The sequence below is a fragment of the Chaetura pelagica genome, unplaced genomic scaffold (assembly GCF_000747805.2).
Source record: "Chaetura pelagica isolate M959 unplaced genomic scaffold, ChaPel_1.0 scaffold243, whole genome shotgun sequence".
Taxonomy (NCBI): Eukaryota; Metazoa; Chordata; class Aves; order Apodiformes; family Apodidae; genus Chaetura; species Chaetura pelagica.
Window position 1 is genome coordinate 1,235,456 of NW_009952712.1, and position 16,444 is coordinate 1,251,899.

Here is a 16,444-nt window from a genome sequence, read left to right on the forward strand (position 1 = left end):
GCTTCTCACATCACAGCTGCAGTAGCACCCACCTGTGGGAGAGGAGAGGAAAGCTGGGCAGAGAGGACAGAACAGGGAGGGAGATGGCCATGAGCTGCCCTACTTAAAAAGCTATTCTTGAGAACTCTAAAATCTGGTACATGATACAGAAGGCATCCTCACATCCAGCATGCCACATCCAACCTACTACTACAAGTATTACTGACCCTGAACCCTGATAGCCTTATCTTCCTCCTCATTCTAATACATTTAATGAGGTGCAAGTAAACTTTTGGAGCTCCCATATATAAGTATGTCCATTCAAGTAAGACAAAGTTCTGCAGTTAAAAAATAATTTCTTCCCTAAATTCACTCTAGGTACATTAAGTATAAAACACAATGACCATACCTATACATCATTGCAGTTTCAGTACATAATCATAGTCCTTTTTTAATTCAGTCTATTACACATATTAAGACTTCATATTTTATTAACTCACCAATTTCATATCCAAACTAAACAAATTTTGTTCAGAATCGTTATGATCAAACTCAAAACAAGGTAGGACTTCTGTCTCCTTTTGGAGATGGCAGATGAAGAGTATAACCTTGTTTCAGGAGGCTCCTTCTCTTACAGGTTTTAAATAGACTGTCACAAATGCAGCCCTGCAGCTCCTTCCTGCATATCAATGTACAGCTCCATGTGCACCTCACAGGCTGAAAAAAGGCTTGGGTCTCAGATTATGCATTAAATTTAAACCAGCTCTAACTGAAATGCCACAGCACAAAGTTATCCATATTAACAATTTCTTTTTACTGTTTTCTGTTGTTTCAAAATTAAAGAAACCTATAATTGCCCATAATCCCAGGAAAAAGCAACTGCACAGCAGAGCAGCAGCCTGCTAGGAGCACTCTTGCTTTCACAGTTTTACCATTTCCCTTGGTACAACTGCTTGGAACACAGACACTCCTTTTATTTTTCTTGGCATTTGATGGATGGGGAACAGGACAACCCTTTCCCTGCATAGTGACAATTCAGTCTCTCTGAAGATTTCGTTTATACTTCATTATTTTTCTCTGAAGAGTTAGTAAATAAAATGCACCTGCACTATAGACTGTGGCAATCTGGATGCCCTGGCCACCCATCACATCCCTGCCAGGCTTTCAGATGCACACTGTGGTCCTGAACCAAGGCAAAGAACATTGTTATCCCCCCTCTTATGGTGTCATGGAATAAAAGCTTGACATGTTTTGCATAAATTCAGGTATGCTTAATACTTGCTTCTTCAATAAAGGGAACCTAGCTTTCAGTTTTAAGGAAATACTATAGCACTGCAAGTCTGCATTCAAATGCATCTCTGAAAATATAGCCTCTGGGAAAATAAATACTGCTCGTACTAGCAGTGTGTCACATGAAGTCTAAAAAATACAATTTCTCATCTCCCTGAAAAGCTCCAGCTCTAAGGAGATGCTAACCAGCAGCCACCTTGCTGCACTATCCTGATCAAATCAGAAGAACAATTTCAGCAGTCAGAAAATGGCAGTACTTCACCTGCTAGTTCTCACCCAGACAGCCAGCTAAGCTCTTGAGATTTATTCCTTGGGAGATAAGCAAAAGCAAACGCATAATCCAAAGCAACAGTTTCATTCTTCATATTTAATCTCCCCAGTTCTGCTCCCTGCAGGCCAGCCCTCCCCTCTTGTCAGCTCAGCCCCTTTCTCAAGCACAGTACACAGTGCCTCTCCAGACAAAGAATGGGGATTTTCATGGATGCTTAATGTGTCAAAAGCATGTATTTTTAATTAACACAGAGGCTGGCATCATGGGTCATTCACTACCCACATATCTAATACAGTCTCCAGATCAGCTGAAGAAAAAAACCCACAAAAATAATGAAAGCAGCTTTTTTTAAATCCCAGTACAAAAGAGCTTTAGGCACAAAGCTGGACAGTAAGCACACGTTGTTTTCTGCTGCAGCTTTTCTCATCAGCAAGGTGGCCTTTTCCAATCACATATTATAGAACAAAGAGATTTACAAACCCAAGAGCATCAGAGAGCTGCTAGGCAGGGAAATCTCAGTTTTTGCTTATCTCAGTGCCTTAGCAGCACGCAGGCTGCGTAAAATAGTGTTGACATTCTGACAGTAGAACAGGAACTTGGGCATCAGTATTTTCTCTTCTGAAGTTTCTGGGCTTTTCAAACAAGAATTTAAAGCAGTAGATTAGGTGGGGTGAGTCCCATTGAAACCACCAAGCTCATACTCATCCCTTCTTATTGAGGAGATGCAAAAGTCACACAGAACAGGCTGTGTAAGCTTTGCTCCTGTATCAGGGTTACAGTTTGAGATCAAAGTCCAAGGAGTTCATCTTCAGGAAAAGTACAATTTAGCCCCATAAGCTTCCTCTGTACGTGCACAATCAGCAGGAGTGACCTTTCCTTCAAAGACACACGAGCTACAGAAAAGGAAACCTCTGGCCAGCTGCAGGACATGGTTGGGCAAAGAGCACAGAGGCTGAGTCACCAAGGACACTGTCACAATATTGAGTAGCCAACAAGAAGCACCAAAGACAAATGCAGCATGAAAATACAGATCTCCATGGGAAGGAGCAGCAGACATGAACATAAGCAGAGGCTCTTGCAAGGTTGGCTGAACAGCCACAGGGCTGTCACTCCTGCCACCTACACCCCTCTCACAGCACACTGAAAAGCAACTTGGAGACAGATCCTTGGGGTACTTGCAGCCTTCCCTCAAACTGCAGCTGAAGGGCTTTTGCTTTTCCCAGCCAGGGAGGCTCCTGGCCCTGATACTGTGTTTAGTTTGACAGAACTGCTGCCACTGTCCTTTCCTTGTAGTGACCAAACTGCAGGAGCAGCAGCAGGCAGGCAAAGCCATGCAAGGGGCAGGAACCCGCTGGCATCCACCTCTACCACTGCCTCTGCTTGGTGGGAGCTCACTCAGCTGCTTACTTCCCAAGAGGAGGGCAATAAACACAATATTGCTCCTCAACCACAGTCCTTGCCCCACATCCCCTTCTCACCACACACAGGACAAGAAGCAAAGTTAAAGAATAGAAATCTCATGTATTGTGTCACATCCTTGGTGACTTCACTGTGCTGTAATGAGTGCTGGAAATTGCTGGCTTGGCCAAGAACCTAAAAAAATTTATTATCTCATATAAAGTCCAATAATACTGATATTCCCTCATAAATTAACATCAGTCCCGGATATGTGCAGTGACTGAAAAACCTCTTTCCAGCATGTACAGACAACCAAAGCAGCTCCAAGGCCTCTTTGCTCTTCACACTGTGTTGTAAGAAAAGTGATGCTGCTTTGATATGAATGGCTTGGAAAACTCACCCCAGAGCATGGAAAATCCAGCAAGGAAATGTGGGTCAACTCTGAGCCCCCAAACTGAAGCCTTTGCAGAAGGTGAAGGCAAAAAAAGCTCACTAAACAGACCTTCAGTAGGTAGGCAGCCTTTGGTTGTGGCCTATAGCTTCTCTCTGATGAGGCAGAAAATAGAGATGGATGGAGCAAGGGTGCAAGAGCAAAGCAGAAAAATAGCATGAAAAAGGCTAAATGGTTGAAAGCCCGAGATTATTTGGGTTAAATGAAGCCGGCATAGCAGGAGCGACCCCCTACACTCAGCAGTGCTTTCAGTAGTGTGGTCAGACTACAAAAAGCCAAACACCAACTGGTTTTGCTTTGGCATTAGAAATGGATTAGTTGGGGAAAACAAAATCAAAAACCCACAGATGAGTTCCTATGGCTAAGGCAGGGTACAGTTTGGTATTAAAAGTCTGCCTGTCCCAGAGCTCTGTCACCCTCACAGTAAAGTTTTCCCTCATATTTAAATAGGACTTCCTATGTTCTAGCTTGTGCCCATTGCCCCTCATCCTGTCACTGGGAACTACTGAACAGAGTCTGGCTCCATCCTGCCTGCACCCATCCTTCAGATACTTGTAGGCATTAATAAAGTCTCCCCTCAGACAGATCACTGTCACATTCCAGAAGAATGACATGTCCTGTCCCTCAATAGGAATGAAAACCCATTTTGTTTCATCAGCAAAATGGTTTTTAGACCCTACTTGAAAGAAGATCAAGAAGAAAGATCCAGAAAGCAATTTAGGGCCACAGGAGACACTGGCAGCCTTCTCCCCGACCTGGGCAGTCACACTGTGCAACAGACCAATGCCCACAACTGGGAATTTGCATCCTGACAGTCACTTTCCCTGGGGACGATTAAGCAAGAGCACAATTTTAAATGTTGCAGAGAAAAGGGAGTTCAGAAGATGGAAACCAAGAACACTGCTATGGATCTCTGTGCTGTCATAAGCAAAATTAATTTAGTGTCATGTTAGAAGTTTACAGCCAGCTGCCATATTAACATATGACAGAAGGCTTAAAGGTCTTAAGGGTGAAATATCTTATTAGCAACACAGGAAAAAATACTCTGCAGATAACTGGTGATAAATGGTTTTTGAAAAGTTTCACATAAATAAGCTTAAAGTTGCAATTTTTCAGCACTGCTGTCAGTTTCACACCAGTCTGTCAATGAATATTATATTTGTCTTTTGGAGGCATTTGAGATTTGTTTTGTTTTAGCAGTGAGACATAATGGAAAAATAACTTTGTACGGTAAAATTTCCTATCCTAACAAAAATTAGTATTCTAACCAAAGCAGGGAAAATGGCAACATTGTATTTATTAATCCTGTTTAAGACAATTCCTTTAGTTATTAATGTTAATAATTACTCAAAAATAAGAGCACTAGAATTTAATACTAAATACCAGCTGCCAGGTATTTTAAAAACACTCTTCTTTCGCCTGAATTTGTTTCTTTATATGGGTTAGAAAACCTGTCTAGAATAGCTCTTATGGATTTGCTCTTTGTTTCATCCTTAAAATTAGGAATATTAGGAATGCCAATATTAGCCTGTTTTTCTACACCCAAGGACATATTTTTAAGCTGAGCCTTAAAGAGACATGCTGGATTTTGAGCAAAGCCTTTCTTTCTCTGAAATGTTAATTAGCCACTGAAGTGGAAAAATTAAGAAAAAAGCAAAAAGCAGAAATTCACAATATTTCCCTCTTGACCTTTTCCTTTTAAGCACAGAGTTCTGTCTTCTTTTCTTCTTAGAACTTTATCTTTGTGTATTTTCTCAGGTTTTGGTAGACCACACACCTAAGTTTAAAACAAATACCCCCTTACAGCCTTTATCCAGCTACTAATATCTAACTTATTACATGGTCTAGCTCAAGGGAGCTGACAGAACCCTCTTTTCAAGGTATTTAGAAATTAAATAAGATAATAGAATTCTCAGTTTCACTGTGATTTGTCATTATAAACATCAATTCCCACAGCCCATTGCTCAAGTTGGAAATAAACCATCAACTCTGGGAAAATGACCTTGAACTCACAGGATTTCCAGACAAGCTGAGGGCCTGTACTTTTTAGTATGAGACAATTAATAAGAAGTTGTTCAGGTAATTGTACAATCACACTCTAGAAAAGACCCTCATTGTGGGACTCTTCCTTTACAGCTTCTACCTTGTTGCCCCTTTCCAACAACAAGGTGAATTAAAAAACAGCACAACATGTTGTAAAGAACAGATGAAAGAAAAACCGAGGGGCTGCAACAGCCCTTTCATCTGTACATCATAAAAATATCTGTAGGGCAAATACTTCTTGTTCCTCCTGAAGCAACTGAGCCTCAGCAGCAGCTCTGTGCTGTAAACAGGAGCAGCAGCAAAGACCTGGTGGTACCTTGGGTATGGAAGTTGTTGCACCCCACTTCAAATATTTATAGGGAAAGTTTTCTTCTTCTGAGAAGTTTCCATGAGGACAGAATTTACTTTCAAGCAAGACGATGGCAACCCTGGCATAACCAACTCATCTAAATTTATCCCAGGTGTGCCTGCACCTCAAGCTGCCTGCAGAAAGCAAACAGGAAAGGCAGGAAGGGACTCAGAAATGGAGAAGAGGCAGAAGCCTGGCTGGAGCCCTCCCCAAGCCCCTGGCTCCAGACTGTGTCCAGCAGGGCTCTTAGGTGCTAAACCCAGACTTGCAAGGTGCCACTCCCAAACACGACTGCCCTCAGTGCCCTTAGAGGGGTCTATTGGACAGGGGTAGGATCATGAAATGTTTGTGCTAATTCTAAGCACTGGTTCTGCCTTTGCAAGAAGAGGACACAGCAGCTGGAGAGGGTGGTGCTGCACGGGATGAACACTGGTGCTGATGGTGGAGCCACAGCTCCTCTGAAAGCCACCCTGCAAGATGCAGTTCCTTACAACAGGCATCTAAGATCACTCTCATTTGCCATCACTAAGCCATGCAGTACATCAGTTCTTCTCTGCTTGATGTAGCATTTCAAACTCCCTTTTCTTCTGGACTTCATCTGGCAAAAAGATACACACCTGGCAAACTGAGCTCTCCATGCTCACCTCGGCTGTGGCTGTGCAGCCCAGGCCTGAACACATCATCCACAATATCTGCACCCCTAACACAACAGCACCACTTTCATCTCTGCAGTCCTAATCCCACAATAAATAGGCCTTTTTGGGCTTTTTGCAAATAAAGTCATCGCCAAGTAGTACACTATCTGGCTCTGCTCTGTTTAACTGGATAATTTGCCAGGACTGAATTACTCTCGCCTGTGTTAAATGTTGAGATTATCGAACATGTGCTTGTTCTGAATTAATATTTTATCGCTCCTGGGTCCTGTGTGGGCTGGCTGCTCTCCTGGAGAGCTTGAGCACCATGGAAACATTGAGAGATATTTTCTCTTAATTGCATGAATGGTTGACAGATAACAGCACAGTACCATGGAATTAAGCCCCAATTGCTGATGAATGCTGATGAGCTGCTACACTGTTTCTGTTGTTTTAATTTTATTTTTAAACCTGGCAACAGCTGTCCTTGCCCATTTTAATCTCTGAAAGCTTTAATGTCAGCAGATAATGCATCCGTCTGACAGGTGCTGTATAGTTACCACAACTCACACAGAGGTGAACCCTTTAAATGTAAGGGAGAATTTCACTTAAGAACAAAGATCTCTTGAGTGATCAACCTAATGAAATGTTGCTTTTCCTTTTAACCTGTATTTTTATTGCAAGGCTAAGTGATAACTCTAGTTTTTGAAATTGTCAAGAAAACAGTGTTAAGCACTATTATTCAAAAATCTTGTCAGTAAATACAGGTTATAAATCAACTTCATATTACTCAGGTTAGAATTGTTCAATATCTTGTAGGACGGAGCACTAGAGCTCACCGAGCATCATTATAGAATGAAAGTTTTGCAGAGTGCCTTCTTTTTTAAGAAATGGTTTGTGTTGCATGATTCACCCTACTGTAATGCTCAGGATGCATATTACATTTTCACAAAAGATTCATCTGCCCATTTAAGTTTGTGACACACACCTCTGCATTGCTGAAGTATCCCATGTACATTTGCTTAAACATCCTAGGGCTGTTTGAGGGATATGGAATTGCAGTAATTCTCCCTAATACAAACAAAAGACAACCGCATCCTGCGAATGAGACATACCAAAACCAAGCACTGAAACCATCCTCTTCAAATGTCAGAATAAGTAACTGCTGTCAGCACTTGCAGTGCAATAAACAAGCTTCACCACACCCTGGAAGGCTGATGGCATGGGGACAGCAAGATCCCCAGAACAGTTCCACTATGTATTTTAAGACATAGTAAACTTCCTTTGAAATGCTCAGCTGTTGAGGGAAGGCTTAGATTCACCATGAGAGTTACAACCCAAAGAGAAGAAAAATTTTATCAGCCAAACAAGCAAGTTCTACTATGAGTTAAACTGCAGGGACTTTGTGTTGGCAGGATTGCAGGTAAACACCTACTTACAAACTGTCCCTCTCCTGGGGGAGAAGCCTCCCAAGGATAACCGTTTCCTCTTTTCTTAAGATTTCATCAGATGAAGACAGAAAAGAGTCAGATCTAAAGGCTTAAGAAGCTGAATTGTCCAAATCTGGCACTTTCTAAAGTAAATGTTCAGAGGGTTGCACAGTGTTTAACTTGCACTGAAACCAAGAGTACCTGTGAAACCAAAGCCTTGCATATGTTTTGGAAGTGCAGAATTCACATGAGGGCTGCACAGCTTAGCCTGAGCTCCAGCAGAAAAGTTGTTTCATACTGTGGAGCTTCTCCCCAGCCTGAATTCAGATTACAAATTTAAGAAGCATTTCTACCAGCTCCTGTGCACAACCCCCCAACTAACAGCAGTGTTAACACCCTGCAGACAATAAAGTTCATTTTAATGAAATCAATTCTTGCTCAAATGGAGAAACAGGCCCCTTTGGGCAAGAAGCAGAGCTCTGTGAGTGACCAGCCCATCTGACAAGCAGCCAGGTAAGCAGATATTTGTTCTGCACACGAGGCAGGAAATACACGTAACAGGCAGTGCACCAGCAGGACTCCTTCAGATTGCTCTTTGGCTAGTGAAACGTGGGTAGTGTGGCACATTTCCATCCACATCATTCAAGTTTAAATCAAATCAATGTTTGGCAAATCACTACACCATTTCTGGCATATACATACATAGATTCAGCAATCTAGTCTAAAATTAGAGCTTTTGGAAGTGCATTATCAGGGGAAAAATCTGGCTGAAAAGAATGGATACCAAGATAGTTACAGATGGGCTGGTTGCATCTTCTGTTCCTGAGATTGCTCAGCACTGAAGACTGGGTCTTTTAAAGAGAGACATCTCATCAGAAAGTGTCTGCTGTTTCATTACCGTTCCCATTCTACTTCAGGTAGAAAAGAGATTGCCTATAACTTTTAAATACAAGCCCAGGAAGAAAAACCTCACTCTTCTAAAGCACCTGGAGTTCAGGCACTCATATGAGATAGATGAGAGGTCCTAGGTAGGCCAAGGACATGACCTCCATCTGCCATAATCTTTATGCTTCTAACTGCTCTGGACAGGATGTGTCCAAGTCACTCATGTTTTACTGCTCATAAATATTCACCAGAAGCAGAAGAGCAGCCAGAGCATAACTGTCTCAGACTGGCTGGACAAAGATTGGAACAACAGAATTTTGAAGAGAAGATGCACTTGAGGCATATGACTAAGGTGAAAGGAGGCAGACTTCAGAGATGGACACAAATGGTTGTATTTATTGGAACACATCACCAAATAGGGTCCAACATGAGATGAATACAAGTTCCCTGCTGTTCAATAGACCAGCTCCCAGTCCCATCATTTTGGTCTGTTTGCAGATCTCTCCTACTTCTTCCACTCTTCCTGGGCTCTTTGGTTATTCACAAGGTTCCTAATAATCTACTTATTCACACAGACAGGGCAAGCCCCTTCACCTCCTCTCCTCAGCTGCCACTAAACCTTGAGCAGTCCTAGAATGGCTTCCTGTTCTCACACTCATCAGCTCAGTTAATGGTCAAGCAACTCTTTTGGTCTACCAAGATCTGCTCTGCTGTAATGAAAACTTATATTTAGTCTTCTATTTAAACAAAATAACCTACTATTGCATGAAGGTCATTTTTAACAACAAGCTCTAACAATTTTAAAATAGCATCTCCTCTTTTTGAGTCAGTGAATATTTTTAAAAATTGTTGGCTAGAAACTGAATAGTTGTAATCTGATATAAAAGATATCAGCTGATAATAGCTTACAGTGACCTAGAAAAAAAAAAAAAATGTAAGAGGCTGACATTTCTGTCTTTATCTTACAAGCAAATTCAGTACAGAAATTTGAAAAAGTTTAACTCCATGGAACTAATTCAACCCTACGCTTAGTAAATGACAGTGGCATTGCTCTGAGACTGTGGCAGATGTGCAAGAGTCATACTGACAAAATGCTCATGGAAAAAGTACTGCCAGTGCTTGAGCCTGCAGAGTGGGGCCAACGCTGTCCCTGACCCCAAACAGGGAACAGCTACAAAAATGCCTTTTTTTTTTAATGTACATTGAAATTAGCTTCCATATGAATTATCTTACAAGCAAATTCAGTACAGAAATTTGAAAAAGTTTAACTCCATGGAACTAATTCAACCCTACGCTTAGTAAATGACAGTGGCATTGCTCTGAGACTGTGGCAGATGTGCAAGAGTCATACTGACAAAATGCTCATGGAAAAAGTACTGCCAGTGCTTGAGCCTGCAGAGTGGGGCCAACGCTGTCCCTGACCCCAAACAGGGAACAGCTACAAAAATGCTTTTTTTTTTTATGTACATTGAAATTAGCTTCCATATGAATGCAACAGTACACAAGCAGTATCATCACCTGCACAATGCTTTAGTTTAGGTTTACAAGAACTAGCACATATGCTATGAACCTCAGAATCATTAGGCAATGTAATTAAAGTGCAAGTGAATTACTTCCTTGGGGTAACAGGGCAAGAGAGGGGAGGTGAAAAACCTCCAGTCACCCTCTCCTGTCAGAAGCAGGGGTACTGCTACCTTCATCCTGTGCATGTTCATTAAGCCTTTCATTTCCTCTGTGTATTAATTCTGCCCTTGTTCCACATGGCAAATTTATTCCTTCTGTCCTCCCTCTAGGTTCAGTCTTGAACCGTCTCTAATCAAATCACTGATTTTCAAGTGGTTTCCATAATTTAGAAAGGAAAGTTTTTATGCATTGGCCCTCCAAGAAAAGTCCTTGCATAATAAGCTCTACCTTCTAGAATCTTTCTGCATACACATCTACAGATCAGGAAGAAATGGAGCAATGAGGACACCAAAATCACAGAGGAAGAAGGTGGCCAGAGCTGGCTGCTACAGAACAGAAACACTTTTCACTGCCCCCATCTTCTGCCAGCTACTCACACAAAAGCTCTGGGACTCCCTTCACACGGTCTCAACCTGCCTGACTACTCCTTCTCCTTGCCAGGAGGCTCCGTAGCAGCAGACTGGTCAGGAAGGGGGAAAAGGCTTTCTCCTTTTGTCCAAGGAGGTACTGTTTCCAAGACAAAAATCAGAGGACTATTTCCAGGTCAATAGTTCATGAGAACCACAAATAGAAGTGGCACCTGCCTTTACCCCTAAGCACACAAGGGGCTTCCAGAGCAAGACTAACAAGGGACAGAGAAACACACACCATCTCATTTTACAGCTTTTCCCATTGGCTAGAATAAAGGGTTTTCAAATCTGAATTCCTACTTGAGCTCCTGCTGCAAGCACAGCCCGGTAAGGACTGCTCATTTCAAGGACTTTTCAATTACCTTTTTCTCATAGTCTTTGGCTACTTTTCAGGTTTTCAAGACATTTAGCCAAAGAGATCTGGACCATATCAGCCTACTTCAGGAGCTCAGGGACCACACACTGCAGCTACTGCCACCTCTGTCTGCTACTGAGCATCACTACATGAATCACTCTCCCCAAGCAAGACAGCTACCAGGCTGCCAAGCAAAATCTCTGCAGATTGCAGCCTGTGTCAATATGAATTTGAACCAAGACATTCCTCATAACATGATGCTTAAACCACCTTTTCACAGCCAAAAACTTTAGCTTTATAAAATTATGCCTAATGACTCAAAGTTTTCATAAGTTTTCTTCGAACAAAAGGGCTCATGTCCTTCTCTATGGGGACAAAGTAATATTAGGCCATCAAAAAAGCAATTACAAGATCAGATGCAACAGACTGGGAAGCTGGCAATAGAGGTGTTGTTCAACAGCCCTGTTGTATATAGGTGACAAGGTACTATTACATCCTGGCTGCAAAAGTAACATGAAAATTGCATGAACATTTATTAAAAACAATGTGTTATCATTAAGCTGCATTTAACAAATAAAGCAATTTGCAGTGCTCCAGCTGGTTTTAGGAGCAACTTTTCAGGATCAGGAAAAAAGCAACACCACCACCGTGTGGCAGAAGTCAATCCCAAGAAAGATAAAAAAGGCAAGACTTGAATGCAGAAGACCAAGGACTGGCTCCAGATTGTTTTTAAGTAGTCAGACATCCTACAGAAGGTTCCTGAAGTCACTTGAAGCAAGCAAATCTTCATATAGGTATGTAAGGACTTTTCTCCCTGTGCAGCTCAGCAAACAGTATTTTAAACTCATCATGGATTACTTGTCTGCTTTGACTTGACAGATTACATCATGGTTGTCCCCAGTTCTCATTGCATTTTTCTAGTATTAATAGATAAAAGACTACAGCTATTATATAAAGGCACACCTGTACCTTTGGGGGAAATGGGGAACACATTTTCCAATAGACACCAGTGGAATGGCAAGATTGAAGCAGGGGGACACTGTGGCCCTACAGTTTTGATATTGACCACATTCTTCCCAGCAGCCAGCTAGAAACAGGCTCTTGTCAAAGCTTTGCTTCCAAAAAAAAAAAATAAAAATAAAGCATTCTGTAAACAGGATGGACACAGCAGCTCCCAGCTAAGTAATAGGCCAAGCAATGAGGAAATGAGATCTCCTAGCTGCAGCAGACCCAAGCAGGAGGCTTGTTCTGGGTCAGCTCCCTAGGATCCAGGAGACTAACCAAGCAGTAAATCTTAGTGATTTCCTATCTCATTCATGAGCTTCCCAAATATCTCTGCAGAAATTTGTATTTGAAAAATCCATGGGCTGCTCTCAAGAACAATTTCTGCTTTGTGTTTTCTTGATATGTTCTCCTAGTGGTTCATTCAAGCTGTTTGGATCTTGTGAGGTTTTTTACTACATCAAGAGATAACTGTGCTTTGGTATTTTAATGGAACAGTGCAGCCTCAGATTATGGAAGCAACACAATACCAGCAATAATGACCTTAAGGCTGTGTGCATGCAAAAGCTGCTCACTTTGTTCTGGAGTCCTTTAGACACCAGATCTAGGAAAATACTGGAAAAAAAAAAGTCTTAGTAAGTATGTAGTTATGTTTCCTAGTGATCAAGACAGTTTCTTCCTTAGGTCCTGCCAATATCCTCTTTTCCTGACTGTTGTTTAACATGCCTAACAGCTGCCACCTTCCACTTGAGGAACATCTGCACTTCAGAGACATGCAGAAAGCAAGCAAAGCATCGAGGATCATTGAGATGAATGCCTGAAAACATGTACAACATTCATGGTTCCCCAAGGCTTCTAGATACGATAAAAATACTAGACTGAGCATTCGCCTCTTTAGATACAAGTACCTGCCTTTTACCAACAGCCAGGAGTTGGGAATACATATGGTAAGACAAAAATATTCCATATGTGATCCCATCCTGTGATCTTTTGAGCAACTGGAATCCAAATTGCTGTGCTAAGAGGCATTTTAATGTATGCCTTGCACAGATAGCTATGACCAAATGAATGATTTAGTAACAAAATGTTTGGAGTAAACCAATTGAGTAAAACTGCAGAGGGCATGTGCAATCAGGCTGGGTTTGAGCAACAGCTGCTACACATTTGTAGAATAATAGATCTGATTAACTAATTTGTGAAGAAAACCAGACACAGCTGTGAGGCAGCTCACCAACGAAAAGCAACAAACCAAGCAACTGCAAAAAAAGGATTGTTCTTCAGACCAACCTCACCAAAACTGCATGTAGTTGGTTTGGTTTTTTTTTAAATTGAATAGTTTGGTGAACAAGGGAAATAGTGAGAAAACACCTGTATCTAAAGTAACTGCTATTTAAAAGCTTGTAGGAGAGTCAAAAGATCCATTTTCTTTTAAAATGGATTTAAAAGTTAAAGTACACAAGTAATTCAACTGAGTTAAATAAAAACTGTGAACAAACAGACACATTGAAGGTAGCTTCTGTGTTTTTCCAGAGAAACAGCATAGATCAAAATTCTTAGTACACCAAGAACAGCTATTATATTACCAGGGCAAACTTTAATTTGCTGCTATGCCCAAACAGCAGCTACAGTTCCCATCTCTCCACCTTGCCTTCTGAAGTAATCTTAACAGTGGATGTCACCTAATATAGGAGTCAAAAGTTTTCCACAAGCCACTAGAGAAGCACCTGCCCATGGAGTATTAGCAATTCAGTGCCATATAAACAGAGCTATGCCAAAGTTATCAGTAAAACAGCATGGAATGAAAACTACCTTTAATAGAGATCTGAGTTGAAGTAATATTTCCTCAGGTCAGAAGTGCAATTCCACTGAGCAATGCCAAAACCAAACCATACAGACACACAAGCTTGGATTAACAGAAATTACTAAAATGAGCTTTAAAAGAGACTCATGCTGAATGGAAGCAACACTGATTACTGCTTGTAGCATAACCTTTAGCTAGGCAGTGCTACATGAAGGAGGCCAGCCCTCCTGTACTAGCAGGCTGCCACATCAGCAGCCCCCATGTCCCGGGTCAGCCCATCCCAGATGCAGGACTGCATCATTTCCTTCCTTCCCCTTCACTTTATTATGAGATGCAATTCTCCACACATCCTTACTCCCTCCTAGAAATAACAAACCTGATTAAAACCCTGTGTAGGTAGCTTTTTACCTCTGTTTGCAACTATTTTCTTTTATTCAGAAAGCAAAAGTTTGTCCAGCATTCCTGGATAAAGCTGTTGGATAATTTGGGGCATTGCCAGCTTTCCATTTCATCACATATTTTCAAAGAGCCCATAGATCAGCAGAAGCAAAAAGAGCAACAAGCATTGACACTTCCATGAAGCATCCAAATAACAAGGGGCTTTTTGAATTATTATAGCTGTAACCAAAACAATGCTTTTCAGAGAGAAGATAAATACCCAGTGGAATTTCCTCCTGTTTGGAGGGAAGAGCCCCTCCAGACAATCTGTGTGTCATGGAATGGGCTGGATCCCACAGCAGGGAAGCATGTCCTACTAACAGAGAAGAGTGAGCAAGTGGGTTCAGTGCTCATCCTGTGCACCTGAGCCAGCAAGAAGCAAACACAGCTAAATCCCTTCACTAATCTAGACTTAACATCCACCAATAAAGTCTTAAGCCAAATAACTGGGAGAGAAAATGCATGAGTTAATTAAAATATCATGATGCAGTATAGAAAAAACCTTCAGACAGGATAATAAATAATCTATGAAAGGCTAAGCAAAAGGACTCTAATTTATTATTGGTTCAAAAGTACCTCAAGCTTCATAATGGCAATATTAATTAAGTCTATCTCATGTCTATATATGCAAAGGCTTCATTTACAGCTAGAGCTGCAGGTACAGTATCAACACATAACTACCTCAGTTAGAGCAGCTGAACTAGACACTACAATAGCATTTTGGTATGCAATGTTTTTGAATTCTATGAAAAATAAAATAGACTTTCATTAAAGCTGCAGTCTTTACCTAAGATGGTTGCAAGCACTAGTTGTTAATTATAGATTAAACATTTCTGCAACACTTTGAAAGTGAACTTGAAACCAGCAAAAGTAAACCAAGCTCCACATTTCTGAGGATCCAAAGATCACACAACTTCACACATTTTAATTGCTTGCATATATTTAACACCATATGAATTTTCTGTTGCAAAAAGGCTCTTTGTGCACACCCTACAGCAGTGTAATGCTCATCTCACAATTGCTCCTGCTATAGGTACTTACACTGCTGTGCACAAGCTTCTTACCTCATTAAAAGGTTTTTCTAACAGTTAACAATAAGAAATGGATGGTTGTTTAATTGATTACTATTTCCACAGTTACTAGCAAGCCTTCTAAACACTTTTAATCAGCTCAAAATTAAGAGCTATTTGCATTCTAAGAGATATTTACATCATTGAAGTAAAAATAAAAACACAAATCATACTCCTACAGAATCAAGAGATTATATACCCATTAAAAATTGATATAATTAAAGATTTTGAGGTTTTTCTTTATGACTCAAATAAAATACTAGCCCATTTCCACAAACCACTACAGAAGAGCTGCTTAGAACTTCAGTCTACAGTAACAGAACAAAGACAGATGAGGAAACCAAGCAAGCATTTTCACACCAGGTACAAAGACAGCATGTAACCTCAGGACTCAGAAAACCCCTCACACAGGGCTGCAAGCAGACACTGCTTTATAGACTGGGCATTCCCTCTGATAACCACCACACCAGCTGGGCAGTGACCCCAGCTACCCCTCAGCAATGGGATCCCAGCTGTATTTGGCAGAGGTTGGGGATGCACCTGGGGCTCCTGTTAACTCATCAAGAAGGGAGAAGGCAGGGGCCTAGGGAATGTGTTGGGTGATGTGAGAAGTTAGTGAGAAAAGGTGCAGGGGATTTCTCAGTACCTGCAAGGTGCAAGCAGAACAGGATTCTGATCTCTTCCTTGTCATTTAGAGGAAAGAAAATAACCCAGTGCTCAGGCTGCTTTACAGGATGATGGTACACAGAATTCTTCAACATTTTGGTAGAGAGGAAAATGTTTAGGGTTCCTGAGTTATGGATGGGTAGAGCGAGGGATCTCAAGTAATCATTCAAGTCTGAACAACAACAGGTTTTGTCCTACTTGTTTGCTTTTTTTCCTACACTGCTGCATCCATCCTCCCCTCTAACTGGCTTTTTGTACAAGCTACTGACTCTACATCGGGTGAAGTTCAGC

At 41.3% G+C, this 16,444-nt stretch overlaps 1 protein-coding gene across 1 annotated transcript in view; it reads left to right on the forward strand.

The window, feature by feature from the left end:
* Nucleotides 1–16,444, forward strand: part of DEPDC1 (DEP domain containing 1) — a 168,199-nt gene that overhangs the window by 137,986 nt on the left and 13,769 nt on the right. The window lies entirely within an intron of this gene.